At 34.0% G+C, this 15,245-nt stretch overlaps 1 pseudogene; it reads right to left on the reverse strand.

Moving 5' to 3' along the window:
- Positions 1 to 9,878: 9,878 nt before the first annotated feature.
- LOC104658025 lies at positions 9,879 to 10,936 on the reverse strand (annotated as a pseudogene).
- Between the last annotated feature and the right edge of the window lie 4,309 nt (positions 10,937 to 15,245).

The following is a 15,245-nucleotide window of genomic DNA, read 5'->3' on the forward strand; positions in this document are numbered from 1 at the left end:
CAACTTTGCTTTCAAAACAGAAGCCTCTATTTATATTCTAACTAACAGATTTGTAATTATTTCTCCACATTTTCACCAAAACTTTGATTAATCAAACTTTGCCGTTTTGTATATTTGAACAGTGTAAAACAACATGTAAGCAGTTTGAATTTTCATTTCTTTAAATGCTAATACGTTTGCCTTTTCTGTTAATTTTTATGCTCAGAAACTTTCATTTGCTGTCCAGTCATTCTCCACCTGTATCCACCCTTGCTCTATACCGTGTTGTCAGAGCCATATGGACTACATCAATTGATTTCTAAGTCCTTTGGTTTACAATTGGCTTTTCCCAACTGGAGACAGACATTAGCAGAAAATCCAGAGAGCAATAGGGAACTGATGTTAGATATCTCCCTGCTGGCTACCAGGGGGTGGTTGTGTCTCCCTACCAGAATCTATCGCTCCTGTCAGACAGGCTCTCTCATCCTCGTCTCTCTCCTCATACCTTCATATTTCTCTCTTCTGCTGCTGACTCTGTGGAACTAGTCTATTCCCCATTGGTTTCCTGAATTTTGCCCTTACATTTCAAAAGGGTCCTTGTATTAAATGTCTTCAAATTATCCTTTTAAGTATGCCATATGATTCCTGCTGAACCTTGATTAATACAATATTTCTGCAGTCAATTTTCCACTGTACATTTTCTCTTATCAGTTTATAAAACTTATTCTCATACTCTATCAATCTTTAGTCAGTTATATTCATTACAAATGCTCAATATGCAGCTTGTTTTGAACTTCAGGAGATCTCTTGTAGTATGAAAAGACATAGATATAATTTAGGATTGTGAAATACATTAGATAGTTGCCCCTTGTTTAAGAAATTGTTTTCTATCACAAGTTTCTTAAAAGATTCTGCTATAATTATTTTTAGAGATACAGGTTTGCTTCTCGAAATAGATCTTCAGTTTATTTTGTGTATGGAAAAAATCAAATATTTTTGTTTTCTGCCTGGTTAACCAATTCAGTAACATTTACGGAATGAACCATCCCTTTCCAGTGCTCCATGGGGATCAGCTAAACTCCTGCCCTTCCAATAGTTATCCCTTCACTGTTTTTGCCCTAATTAGATTGAATCATTTTTCTATTGATTGCAGTCAAAATAGTCTTGATAATGTTAACCATAGGATAAACTTTAAAATGAGGATTAAGCGAAGACAGAGGGGCCCAAGAAATCAGCAAAAATAAATAAAGTATGTGATTGATCAAGGCCTTAGTAATCTCCAGGAAATCAAAGATTTGGTTAAGTAGAGACACAGGAGTAAAAGTGGTAGTCAAATTGGACACTGTATCATCAGGAGGTATCTTGGCTCACCACAACCTCCACCTCTCAGGCTCAAGGGATCCTCCCACCTCAAGCATGCACTATCATGCCCATTTTGTATTTTTTGTAGAGACTGCATTTTGCCATGTTGCCCAGGCTGGTCTCAAACTCCTGGACTCAAGCCATCCACCTGCCTCTGCCTCCCAAAATACTGGGACTACAGGCTGGAGCCACAGCATCTGACCAACAATTCTAAATAATGACAGTATCCAATATGTAGTCTTAGGGTTGGGTAGTTCAAATAGCATGAAGGTGAAGGTTAATGGAATTGAGGAGGACAGGAAACTTAAGACAAAGTGTTCATAAATAGCCATATCCTGAACCTTACTCAGAAAAATATCGAAATAGCCGGCTATATTTATCTCATCATATAAAAACACACTTGAACTCTATTCCATGCCACTTTTCCAAGTAATAAATATGATTAAAGATACACATTTTCAAAAATCAATGTGTATCCATGCCACTTTTCTAATTAATAAACATGATAAAAGAGATACATTTTCAATATTCAATATGTTTGTTAAAATCTACTAAGGTCTTCAAATTTATTTCAGATATAAAGATGTAAGGATAGTTACTAAGATGAGAGGATGGATACTAACCAAAAAACATTTTAGATCTGATAAAGATGAATGAAGAAGATATAAAATTTCCAGTGCAGCAATAAGTAGCATTTAATGAGTATTTATCTACTTTATCTATATGTGCTATACCTTACTTATGTTAGTTCATTCAATACTGTAGAATTTAGAGCAAGGAATCAAACCCAGAATGAATAGACCACTAAACCACATGTCTCTGATACATTCCCTACATACTTACTTCCATCTGCAATAAACATTTTACAGAATAAGCCAAATACATGTTTTCAGAAATGAAAACTTCAGTTACTAAAACATATTTAATTATTACCTTACAAACTTGTTTTATTCAGTAGCATATCAAAACAAATTGTAGCATTACCGAACATATTTACAACTTTTTTTTTTCCTATTACAGCTCTATTGAACTTCTCTCTAATTAATTAAAAATCTCATCAGGAGATAACGTTTACTTTGACGCAATATCTTTCAAAAAATATTTCTGAAACGCCATTTATTATATGTTGTAAAATATCAACTTAGAAAAGCTTAGACTAGAAATAAAAGGGCTGAATTAATTAGTCAACAATGATTAATTAGACATTTATCCATAGTAAGATTTCAAATCTCTTCATTCCTTTGGCTCAATGCCATGTTATGTTTGTTTAATGAGAATTCTATCTTCTATAAAGTTATGAAGGATTAAAAATTCTGGCATTTAGATGGATACATTTATTCTGATAATAGTTGGCAATGATAGTATATATATTCTGTATAATTTGAGTAGAAAATACACTCATTTCTGTCCCAAAATAAATTTTAGGAAGTTTAAGTATCTGAACTAAATTATATCAGTTAGCTGATCTTTTAAGTAAATAAATTTGGTAAGTTTAAATAGATATTTTGTAGAATTTTTCTGTGAGTCAGCCTAATTTGGGACATAAAAACATCTTCCAAGGGCATGTTAGATTCCTTTGATTTGATTTAAAATAACTTTTGCATAGATGATGAAATTCCTAACTATATAAACAATCATTAACTGAGGCATAGAAAAACTTTGTGCATAAAGATTGTTGTGGTGATTGTTGGCTATTTAAAATCACATCTGCTAGCATTATTTGGTTAAGATCTTTCATGTTCTGCTTAAGCATTTACAGATTTCCCAAGTCAATTCTCCTCCAAATATTTAGGTTTAAGGAAGAATTTTCCCTAGACATATTAAGTGGTTGGTTTCTAAGTTAATTTTCATTTCTTAATCAGTTTCTGCTAATATATTTTGACTTTACTATGTCCATTTATATTATTCCTTTATCTTCAGTGGTGTTGGAACATAACATGAAATCAAGAATTGTGGCAAATTTAATTAATTTTATTTAAGACTGTGAATAGAGATAGATATTAAAAGTAGAGACGATCATAACTTTGAGTTAATCTTCTATTTAACTTTGTTGAATAAATATGGTGTAACTGCTTTTCTGTTTGAGTTACTAAATCTTCTGACATTTTAATTTATGCATAAGTACTTTGGGTTACTAGAGTTGCCTTAACAATTACCAAAACTTGCTGGCTTAAAAAATAAATGGAATTCTGGCCTGGTACAGTGGCTCATGCCTGTAATCCCAGCACTTTGGGAGGCCAAGGTGGGCAGATCACTGGAGGTCAAGAATTCGAGACCAGCCTGGCCAAAATAGTGAAACCTCATCTTTACTAAAAAATACAAAATTATCCGGGGCATGGTGGTGCACACCTGTAGTTGTAACTACTCTGCAGGCTGAAGCAGGAGGATCACTTGAACCCAGGAGGTGGAGGTTGCAATGAGCCCAGATAGCATTACTACACTCCAGCCTGGGTGACAGAGTGAGACTCTGTCTACACAAAAAAAAAAAAAAAAATAGGCCGGGTGTGGTGGCCTGTAATCCCAGCACTTCGGGAGTTCAAGGCTGGTGGATCACGAGGTCAGGAGATTGAGACTATCCTAACTAACACGGTGAAATGCCTTCTCTACTAAAAACGCAAAAAATTAGCCAGGCATGGTGGCACGCACCTGTAGTCCCAGCTACCTGGGAGGCTTAGCCAAGAGAATCCCTTGAACCCAGGAGGCGGAGGTTGCAGTGAGCCGAGACTGTGCCACTGCATGCCAGCTTGGGCCACAGAAAGAGATTCCATCTCAAAAAAAGAATTTAAAAAAATAGAGAGAAAGAAAAAACAAATAAATGGAATTTTATCCTCTCACAGTTCTGGAGGCCAGAAGTCCAAAGTCAAAGTATTGGCAGAATTGGTTGTTTCTTAAGGCTCTAAGACAGAATCTGTTCCACAACCCTCTCCTCGCTTCTGGTTGTTACAGGCAATCTTTGGCAGTCTGTGCTTGCAAACAAATCGCTCCAATTTCTGCCTCTGTCTTCACGTGGCTTTATATCACATTTCTCATAAAGACACATTTCACTGGATTTAGGGCCCACCTGGGTAATTCAGAATGCTCTCATCCTTAACTTAATTATAAATGGTAAAAAAAAAAAAAAAAGAAAAAAGTTTTTCCAAATAAAGTCAAATAAATAAAGTCAAATTCACAGGTACTGAGAATTAGGATTTGCACATATCTTCTTGGGGACCACAATTCATCCTACTACAATAAGTTTCATTACAAATTATTTTAAAGTAATTGTTCAAATGAAATCAGATACCTGACATCAATTACATTATTACGCATTACAAAACCATTTTCATTAGGTTTCTTTTCACTGTGAATGTTATGGATCAAGAAACAAATTAATTTCTCCTTAGCAATATTTTTATAGTCACACACAGTATTTGTTGCAGATATTTTTGAGTAACGTTTTGCTGGTTGATCACCACATAATAAGTTATTTTTAATTAATTTTATTATAATGTTAATCTGATCAAAATAATCATCCCGGAGTAATATCCTCTGTAACAAGCAGAGAACATGACTATAATTCCATTCTTTTTCACAAGTCAATAAAACATTAATGTAGTATTTGGATTATTTTCAGTGGACATTTATTTCTATGCAGAGTTGAATTATCATCATAACTCTCTATTCAATCAATGGTATACACTTTTGACATCGATTAATTTCATTAGTAATTTCCTGATTCCTGGATATAGAATTTGTAACTCTTTGTAATGAGTTTACTCAACACATCCATGAGAATAATAAATATATCCCTATTATAAACCCAAAGAGTGATGAGATAATTAATTTCTTAAAAACTAGCAAGTGGCAATTAAATAACAAATTGATATAGCTTTAAAGTCAAACTCCTAAAAGAAAATCGGGTTACATTTTGTATGCTCTATAGATAGGCATCAATTTCCTTGGGCTTGAAATATAATGTTCAGGGTTCCCAAGGGCACAGTGATAATTAAGTCAAGTAGAGGACTTTGGAGAAGCAAGTGCTAACTTACAGATCTAAGAAATCATATAATTAAAGGAAGGCATGAGGAAAATAAACTTACTGCTCAGTCTGCAAAACATTTATTTGAAAATTTTACAGGCTAGTGAGCATGGATGGATGTGAATCCATTTTGTGTGTGTTTGTATATTTCTTGCTTCATTATGTTTCTATTACTGTTAACACTATATTCACTGTTTTCAGTCATTAGAACAAACCAAACAGTGAAAAAGTAAAGAATTCAATCAACAATTTATCCACACAAAACTAGGAAAATTTGACTGATCTCCGTTTTTAATAAAATTGACAAAAAGATTGGCTGTTTTGCCATCAACTAGTCAAAACTGTTTTAATTTCTAATTTATTCTCAAGGTAAAACCACACATTGGCTTTAGGCATAAATATAGCTTTTACTGATATAAGCGTTTGCATTTACTGTTATTGTGAAGACTAAAAAGGGATGAAAACCACTAATATCCCAGGATTTCCTGATTGAAATGTACATTACCAGGTGTTTTCATTTCTGTTGCTTCTTTTAAGACCCCCCCAAAAGTTTTTATGGCATTAACTATTACAATTTATTAAACATAACTAAATAATGGTCCAGGAGAAAACTCCAGAGAGGTATTTATAAAGTTAAGGGCTTCTGTTATTTTAACAGAATACATTTAATGTATTAGTTAGCAATATAATTTGTTTTAAAATTATAAATATGAATGCAGTAATGAGAGTTTATGGCTTTTAAAGCAGATCCACTTTCTTGAAAAAAATATTTTAAAATATAATTGGTTCAGCTATATGTTAAAATGAAACAGCAGAGTGCCTCTGGCTCTCTGAACTCTAATCATCTTGGCTTCTGTGAAAAGATAATTGAATTTCTCATCCCAATATTGAATATTCCTCACCAACTAACTGAAAGTCAAAATTCTTTTCTGGATAAAACTTTAATCAGGTATGATCCTGGGTTAATTATAGGACTAATATAAATGATATATTAAAATAATTTTCAGATGATCTTAGTTACTTTTCAAAGTATGAGTGTGAAAATCCATATTTCAAAATCAAGAATGACTGAAAAGCTAGTATTTAAATTAGAATTGACTGCTTCTCAACATCTAGCTGAGTTTCACCGAATGTTTACTGTCTGTCATCAGATTATTTAATTTTGAGTGATTTATATACAAAATTGTTATTTAAGAATTTTAAATGAGAACATTTGGATTTTATAATTTTTGACACCCCATACATTTATATTTCCAGATGTGAAAATAAATGAAGACCATCCAAATGAAAATAATCTAAGGCTATTTATTCAGAGCTTGCTATAGCCAGAGAATCAGTCACCATCACCTGCATCTTGCAGCGATTCAAAAGCAGTTGGAAGGGGTGCAGTACAAAAGTTAGAGAAATTGGAAGCCTTCGAGTATGCTCTGATTGGAGCTTGTTGGCATAGGAAAGCTGAAACCTGGCTAACCAGAAGTAGGGCATCCTATGTTGGTTATAGAGGAGTCTTTTGTTTTCTCTGTTTAGTCCTAAATTAGAAACAGGGCAAAAATTAGGGATGCTGGTAGTTATTGACCAAGTTTTGACCATAAAGAGCTGATTGCTACAGAGGTTGTGGTTTTTGGCTTCCAGGTCTGATTGTCACAGAGGTTGTGAGTCAGAGTTCTGTTTTTATTTACGCCCTGGTCATTGTCCATTTACATATTCAGTCTCTCACAGATATATACATATTTCATTATAAAATTAATACTATAAGGTCAATCTAATATTAGTCTGTAGTGAAAGTTGCTCTTTGGTTTATTAAAACTTTGCAATATTTATTTATATTTCACCCATAAATTAAAAATAAGATACAGATTTCCTCTTAAATTAGATCAGATTCTTCAAATACATTTCAAAGATCTTCCTCCAATAACTTAGAAAATAAAAAGTCGTAGTATTCAAAGACAAGTTGCTACTAATCAATCAAAAAATATTTAAATATTTAAAACATGGTTCAGAAAATTTTCACCCAAAATATTACGCTAGCTTTATTGCCCCAAAACAGTCATTCTTTTTATCTCTAGGTTGCCTCTGGTTACTAATTCATATGTCTAAGACAGGATTTTCATTTTCTCCTCTGAGTCCAGATTGATCCAGTGATCCTTATGAAATCACTGATGCCCCAGGACCCAGCCCTCTCCAGCAGCTCCTTCTGCTACCACACTTCTAGTTTCAGCAGAAAATGCATATGTACTTTCTAAAGCTCTGAACATTCTACTGGTTTAGTCTTCCAGTATTTATTGCTTATAGATATTCTATTGTATACTTACATTCAGCTCCTCACCAATAAAAAGAGACAAATTTTGATCATTTATGAGCAGGACTAAAATTGTTTATGTTATAATTAATCACTAAAATTTCAAAGTATTACAAATCAATAAATACAGTAAAGGAAAAGGGTGATGAAAAGTACATATTAATATCAGTCACATTTCAAAAGTGTACACTGAAAGCAGGAGAAAAACAATGGTAATACCTTCTAAATTAAATATTGGCAAAAATATTTTTAAAAATTCCTAACTTAAATGAAAAATAAAGTAAGCTGAAGAAAAATGGAGAGCACATTTCTATTTTTTCTATTCATAATCTTGTATTCTACTTATATCAGTTTATTACACATGTTCTTAATGATTAAGATTAAATTGTTCATGAAAATTTCATAAGACATTAAACAAAATAGCTATCATCTCAAATTATTTCCCTTTTAACTGTTTTTACAGCACATTCATGTTAGGGAAGTATTTTTAAAACTCACAAAAGCAAAATACCTTTAAAAAGTTGAGCACATGAGATTTTTCTTTTACTGCTGCACTCGATATACACAAAGTAATGGATATCAAGCAATTCATTTTACAGCATCTTTATTCGTACTTTTGTTGTTAGGTTGCTTAAAATATTTAAATATAAATAAATAAGAATTGCAAAAATAAGTCTGGACATGGTGGCTCATGCCTGTAATACCAGCACTTTGGGAGGCCGAGGCAGGCAGATCACTTGAGGTCAGGAGTTCGAGACCAGCCTGGTCAACATGGTGAAATTCTGTCTCTACTAAAAATACAAAAATTAGCCAGGTGTGTTGGTGGTTGCCTGTAATCCCAGCTACTGGGAAGACTGAGGCAGGAGAATGGTTCGAACCTGGAGGCGGAGGTTGCAGTGAGCTGAGATCATGCCATTGTACTCCAGCCTAGGTGACAGAGCAAGACTATCTCAAAAAAAAAAGAAAGAAAAATAAAGAAAGCAAACAACAGATAACTTTACAAAGAATAGGAATCATTTCTGCCCTCCTCTAGAGGAAACTGAGTGACAGCTTTGTATAAAGGAACATTTCCGAAGCTATAGTCCAAGGTGTACACATTGAAACTGCATTCCACCCATGCACATGTTCCGGATACTATGCCTATGGGGTACCCATTTCTACAACAACCTTGTAAATACTCCCACTGTTAGGGCTCAGAACACTCCCAAAGTACAGTGCCTTGGCATGCTGAACTGAAAAAAGGGGCTCAGAAGTAAAATCATTCTGACCTTCTCCTGTTCTTCTTTATCCTGGTCCCCTTTCTTTACCAATTAAGGCCATGGACCCTGAAATTTCTCCTCCCCAAGGCAGGTCAAAGATACCAGAAATCCTCTCCCGCAAAGTCAAACATAAAATATAAAAATATTATTCTAGCCTTTTCTTGCCTTTCTGTTTGAGAGCTAGCCATACGAGAAATTCCCTGACCTACCTTATCTGTTAGTAGGTCCTAAGGCCCTTATTCTAGAAGGAGTCTTAAGGAATGCCACACGTAGAAGCACAAGAAAAATATAAACGTGCAGGCCTGGCTTTGTTTCCCCATTCAGTTTATTAGCATTAGATCACTCCCTTTTTGTCAAATTACATTTCTGCAAGGCTGTCTACTCTTTATCACATCTAAGTATTAAAATGGACAGTTTTTCCTTGAGTCTTTGCGTCTTCAATTTGAAGCCTCTCATGTCTTGTAAAAACTTTGATTAAACAAGTATTTTATGCTTTTATCCTATTAATCTGTCTTTGTTTTCTTTCAGACCTAGCCAGGAACCCTAAAAGGGTTATGGAAACTTTTCCTTCCTTACAGTTTGCACAACTACAACTAAAACTGGAACAAATTACCCTTTTATCCCATGTTAGGACACACCAATATATAGGTGCTTTCCTTTGCCTAGACATAGAGGCAGTTATAACAGAGGTCCTTGTGAGGCCACAATCTAGCAAAATACCGTATCAAACATTTATAGCTTATATGAAAATTTCATATCCCCATATTGGCCACCTAAAGATGAAAACATATAACTCCCTAAATCTTAATTGGTCCTATTCTAATGTCAAACATAAAAACCATATATGAAAAAACAGAAATTCAAATAGAAGTAACCTATACCTTTTTTGGGGGAGGGGGGAATGTGGATGACAAATGGTCCACTGTGTTTTAGAATGAAGTAGATAAATTTGAGAAGCCAGCTAATTTTCCCCTTCTTCTCCTGCTTCAGCTTCATCTCCTTGGGTATCTGATGTGCAGAATGTCAAGTAGTTTCTCAGTAGTTGCATTATTAGCATGCTATCTTTACATGACTCTTTTTTGTTGTTGTTGTTGTTGTTCTTGTTGTTGTTGTTGTTGAGACGGAGTCTCCCTCTGTCACCCAGGCTGGAGTGCAGTGGCCGGATCTCAGCTCACTGCAAGCTCCGCCTCCCGGGTTTACGCCATTCTCCTGCCTCAGCCTCCGGAGTAGCTGGGACTACAGGCGCCCGCCACCTCGCCCGGTTAGTTTTTTGCATTTTTTAGTAGAGACGGGGTTTCACCGTGTTAGCCAGGATGGTCTCGATCTCCTGACCTCGTGATCTGCCCATCTCGGCCTCCCAAAGTGCTGGGATTACAGGCTTGAGCCACCGCGCCCGGCCCTTTACATGACTCTTAATGTATGAAGTCCAACAAAGGCTTCATCAAAAGCTGTCTTTGCAGGACAGCAGACTTTCTCCAGAAAGTTCAGATTCTCACAATACAACACAGAGAGCTGATAGTCCAGACCCAATCTGATAGGATGTGTTGATTGCAATTCCTTTTTCTGATTTCAAAAGCTTCTTGATGTGCTTGTTGTGACTGATCCACAATCCCTTTCTTATCATCACTAGCAGCAACCTGAGCCAAATAACAAAAGTAACCTCCTTTTGCTTTTAATAGATTTTGCTCTGTGCTTGTGAAGCTTTGGGGATCAAGAACTCTTCCAAAAGGGACAGTACATCATTTACAGACAGTTCTTAGATCACTTTCCATTTTCTCTCTGTATTCTCAAGCCATCTGCTGTTTTTCTCAGCAGCTTCTGTCATTTGCCCAATACTTGAGATGATGCTCCAAGATGACCTACAGGCTCCTGCAACATTTATATAAGCAACTGAAAGAAGATTCCTCTCCTAATAAAAAAAAAATCAGTTCCTTGCTTAGTTACAGGCATCATGCAGTCTTTCATGACAACATATTGCTCAGCCCACTTGGCCTCCTGCACTGGCATATTTTTACCCATGACTGAATGTTCTGTGTCAGAAGTGGTTGGCGGTAGATGAATGGGGGCTCAGCAGTCTTTGGATGGTGAGAGTGGCAAAGCTCAAACTCTGTCCCTAGATCTTGCTGCTCACAGGCTCTGTGTTTCTATTTTCAATTTGTGGCAAAATGTCTAAGAAAGTGCTATGAAAGAAATATTACTTGTATTATTTCCTCATCACTAAGTTCTTTATAGCAGCTCCTTTTCCCTTGTGGAAGAGAGTTCCAAACAGAGCCTATGAATCCCTGAAGAAATTTTAGCTCAGGAAATGATTTTTAAAAAATCCAAATCCTATAGCCAAACTGACTTATGTTTACCTTTAGAAGTTTTATAGTTCTAGGCTTTACATTGAAGTCTATGATGTGTTTTGTGTTCATTTTTACATGGTTCAAAGCATCTGAGTATGGATCAGAGCTCATGTTTTTTGCCTTGTTTTGTTTTGTTTTTGGCATATAGATATCCAATTATTCTGGAACCACTTCTTGAAAATGACAATTCTTTCTCCAGTGAAATGCTTTTGTACCTTTGTAAAAAATCAGTATTTTGTGTATGAGAGTTTATTTATAGACTCCCTCTTCTGTTCCATTGAGTTATTTGTCTATCTTGATGCCATTCTTCTTGATAATTCAAGCTTTATAATAAGCCTTGAAATCAGGTAGTGTTTGCCATACACTTTTTCTCCTTTTTTAAGGTTCTTTAAAAATTTGTGGCTTGCATTTAGTTCCTTAGTATTTCTATATGAATTTTAGAATTAGCTTGCCAATTTCTACAAAAGAAAAAGAAGTCTCATGCTAGGATAGTGATTGTGAATCAATGGATTAATTTGGTGAAAATCTACATCATAATATTTATCCTTCTGGCTTATGAACATGAGACTTAAATCCATTTATTTATAGTTTATTTAATTTCTCTAATATTTTCTAGTCTTAATGTATATATCTTACACATTGTCAGATTTATCTCTAATTATTTAATAATTTTAGTGCTATAATAAGTGACATCATTTTTAATTTCAATTGGTGAATATTTGTTGGTAGTATATTAAAATACAATTAATTTTGTGACTTGATCTTGTTCCTGCAACCCCAATAAACTTACTTACCAGTTCTAGTACAAAGCTGAATAGAAGTAGTAAGAGAGTGATTTGTTTCTGATCACAGGGGAAAAGCACTGTCTTTCATCAGTATGTACACTGTTAGAAGCAGGATTTTTGCAGATGTCCTCAATCAAATTGCATACATTATTTATATTCCTGGTTTGCTGAGAGTTTGGGTGAAATGGAGGTTGGATTTTGTCAATTGCATTTTTATGTATCTACCGGGATGATCTTATTTTTTTTTTTTTCTTTTATGCCTTTCTAATATGGTGAATTACATTAGTTAGTTTTCAATGTAAAAACCATCTTTTATTCTGGGATAATTTCCATTTGGTCATGATATGTCCCACTGTATTATTGGATTTCATTTGCTAAAATTTTATTGACCCTTTTGCATCTATGTTTTTGGAAAGTATTATGCAGTTGTTTCTTGTTCTTATAAAGTTTTTCTAAATTTGGTATTATGATAATATTGTCCTCATCAAATAAAATGTAGAATATTCAATCCTCTTCAGTTTTCCAGGGAAAATTACGTAGAATTGGTATTATTTCCTCTTTAAAAGTTTAGTATAATTTCTTGATGTTTACTTTGTGTTAATAGTTTTGAATGCAAATTAAATTCCTTAATAGCTATAAGACATTTGGGGTTATTTTTCTTGACTGAGTAAATAATTTGTCTATTTCCTGTATGTAGTCAAATATATTAGCATAAAATTGTTTATAATATGCCGAAATTATACTTTTAATAGCTATAGAATCTTCTGTGATGTTATCTCTTTTATTTCTAATTTGTAATTTGTGTTTTCTATCTTTTTTCCTGGTCGATCTGGTAAAAGACTGGTTTTCTCAAAGAACTACCATTGATTACAGTATTTTGTTCTGTCTTGTATTTGCTTCAGGCACCTCACTCAGCCCATGTTAATCCATCATAGCCAGAGGCAGAGGGCCCAATATCTGTGTTTTCATAATTGATTTAAATTCCTCCTTGATAAAGTCAGGAAATAAATTATCACACACTCAACACATTCACACACACAAACACACACACATACACACATACATGTAAACAAACAAAACCGTGGAATGTCCATTTTCTCTGCCCAGCTTAAGCCTCTAATGCTAACTTCTATTAACCCTGGGTCTCTGTATGTAACTCGACCTCTCCATTTCAACCTAATAGCACATTCAGTCACCTCACTTTTCATTTGCCCTTAACATGTATTAATAGGTGTCCTTCACTCTAGGCTATTGATTAAGCCATCAATATTTGTCATACCCCTCATGTCTTTGTCATTTCCCAAAGTCAATGTCTCCTCAACCTGCCCTATACCACTTGCCTCATAGTCTGGTCCAAATAAATCTATCTTGACAGTAAGAATTTTCATAATATTAACAAAATACTATAATATTAGGAAATTCTTTCATTCTAAGGAGAGTACATATAATAACCTGGGAGTTAGGGGTGTGTAGAAAATGGGGGCATGAGAAGACAGTCTTAGAGGTAAAAATGCAGAAATGGTATATTTCAACTGTCAATATCATTTATGTTTTTTATTGTCTGCAGATTCTACTACTAATATAATTTTCATTTTGGTATAATTTATTTTTAATTGACAAATGATAGTTGTGCACATTTATACTAACATAATTTTTAAATGCCATGCCTCTTTTGGAAAAGTTCTGTGATGTTATTAAAATCAAAAGAAGAACATGATTATGCTCATGATTCATATTCTCTGCAGGAATATTGACTTTGAAATATGAGTTTTTACAAAATTGTTAACACATTGCTTGATTCTCAATTAGTACATTCACATTTTATTTGTAAGATTTTTTTAAAATGTCATACCTCAAATACATTGCATAAAATCATAAATGGGATTGAATAACTTTCTGACTGAATGTTATAGCTTAAAACTCATTCTGAAGTGTTTATTTTGTTAAAGCTATATGACTACATCTTACCTTTTTAATTGAAAAAAAGTAAAATTGCAATGAAACAATAATTACTAAAAAAGTCTCATAGGGGAAGCATTTCTAAGGGGAAAAAAAAACACCACTTTGAGTGATGCTGTCACTATCCTTCCTTCGTTGTTGCCCCAGTATCATCACAAACATTAAGAACACTAATCTTCCTCCCCATTTTCCATTTTTCTACTCCTTTCTGCCAGCATGCCCTCCCTGCACTACTTTACTTTTAATGAGTGCCTACGGAGGTATATTCTTCAGTAGTGATAACACCTGAATTGAATCCATATCACAAGAAAGTCTTCTCATTCTGAATTGTAAAAATATATATATATGTAAAAATATATGTATTATATATAGAGAATATATATATATATATATAAAATATTCTAATCCCTTCAGAATGATTAATGGAGGTACACCTTCTAAAGGGCTATTTTGGGTATGCCTTTCAGCCAAGGTTTTGACTAAACTCCACAATCTAAATGTGTAAAAGAGTAACACATAAAAATATGAAGTCAAATCAAAAAGCAAAAACTAAGTAAGAAATATCTAAAGTAAACGGTGATACACAGTTTTATTTCTAATGTTTTTCATATGTGGGTTGATCTAGTTTAATTTAAGACAAGTAAAATGGCAATTATATGATCTTAATTTAAAAGTATCTTTCTTTAGAGGAACTTAAATGAGTTGTTACACGTAATTCCATTAAGACTGTAGCTATGTAATCTTGTCTTTAAGTAAAGAACAATTTTATATTTCCAAACGTGTATGACAAAACATACAAATTATGAGATATTCAAAGACAGGCACTATGAGCAATATTGATACATTTGCAGTCCTATATAACCTTGCTAAAATAGAAAAATTGATCCATGGGAAAATAAATAAGTTAAATCTATTTCAGACTCTGACCCCAAAGAAAGTCCCTTGACCAACCTAGATAAGCATTTCCTTCTCTGTAATACGAGAAGAGTGCATCAAGACTTATTTTACCAGCAACAAATCCAAATTGACAATAATTAAATGATTTTCAATCGGGGTCAAAATGGAAAACAATACAGGCCAGAACTAGGATAACCGCCTTTTATAACCTAAGTCCAGATGCTGCAAAGCAATGTTGTAATAATAAGCACACATGCATATGTATATACCCACACACATGCACACTTGCATATACTAGGTCACACCATGCATGTTTAATGCCCTGTAGTTGTCAAAGGTAGC

The sequence above is a fragment of the Rhinopithecus roxellana genome, chromosome 5, assembly GCF_007565055.1.
Source record: "Rhinopithecus roxellana isolate Shanxi Qingling chromosome 5, ASM756505v1, whole genome shotgun sequence".
Taxonomy (NCBI): domain Eukaryota; kingdom Metazoa; phylum Chordata; class Mammalia; order Primates; family Cercopithecidae; genus Rhinopithecus; species Rhinopithecus roxellana.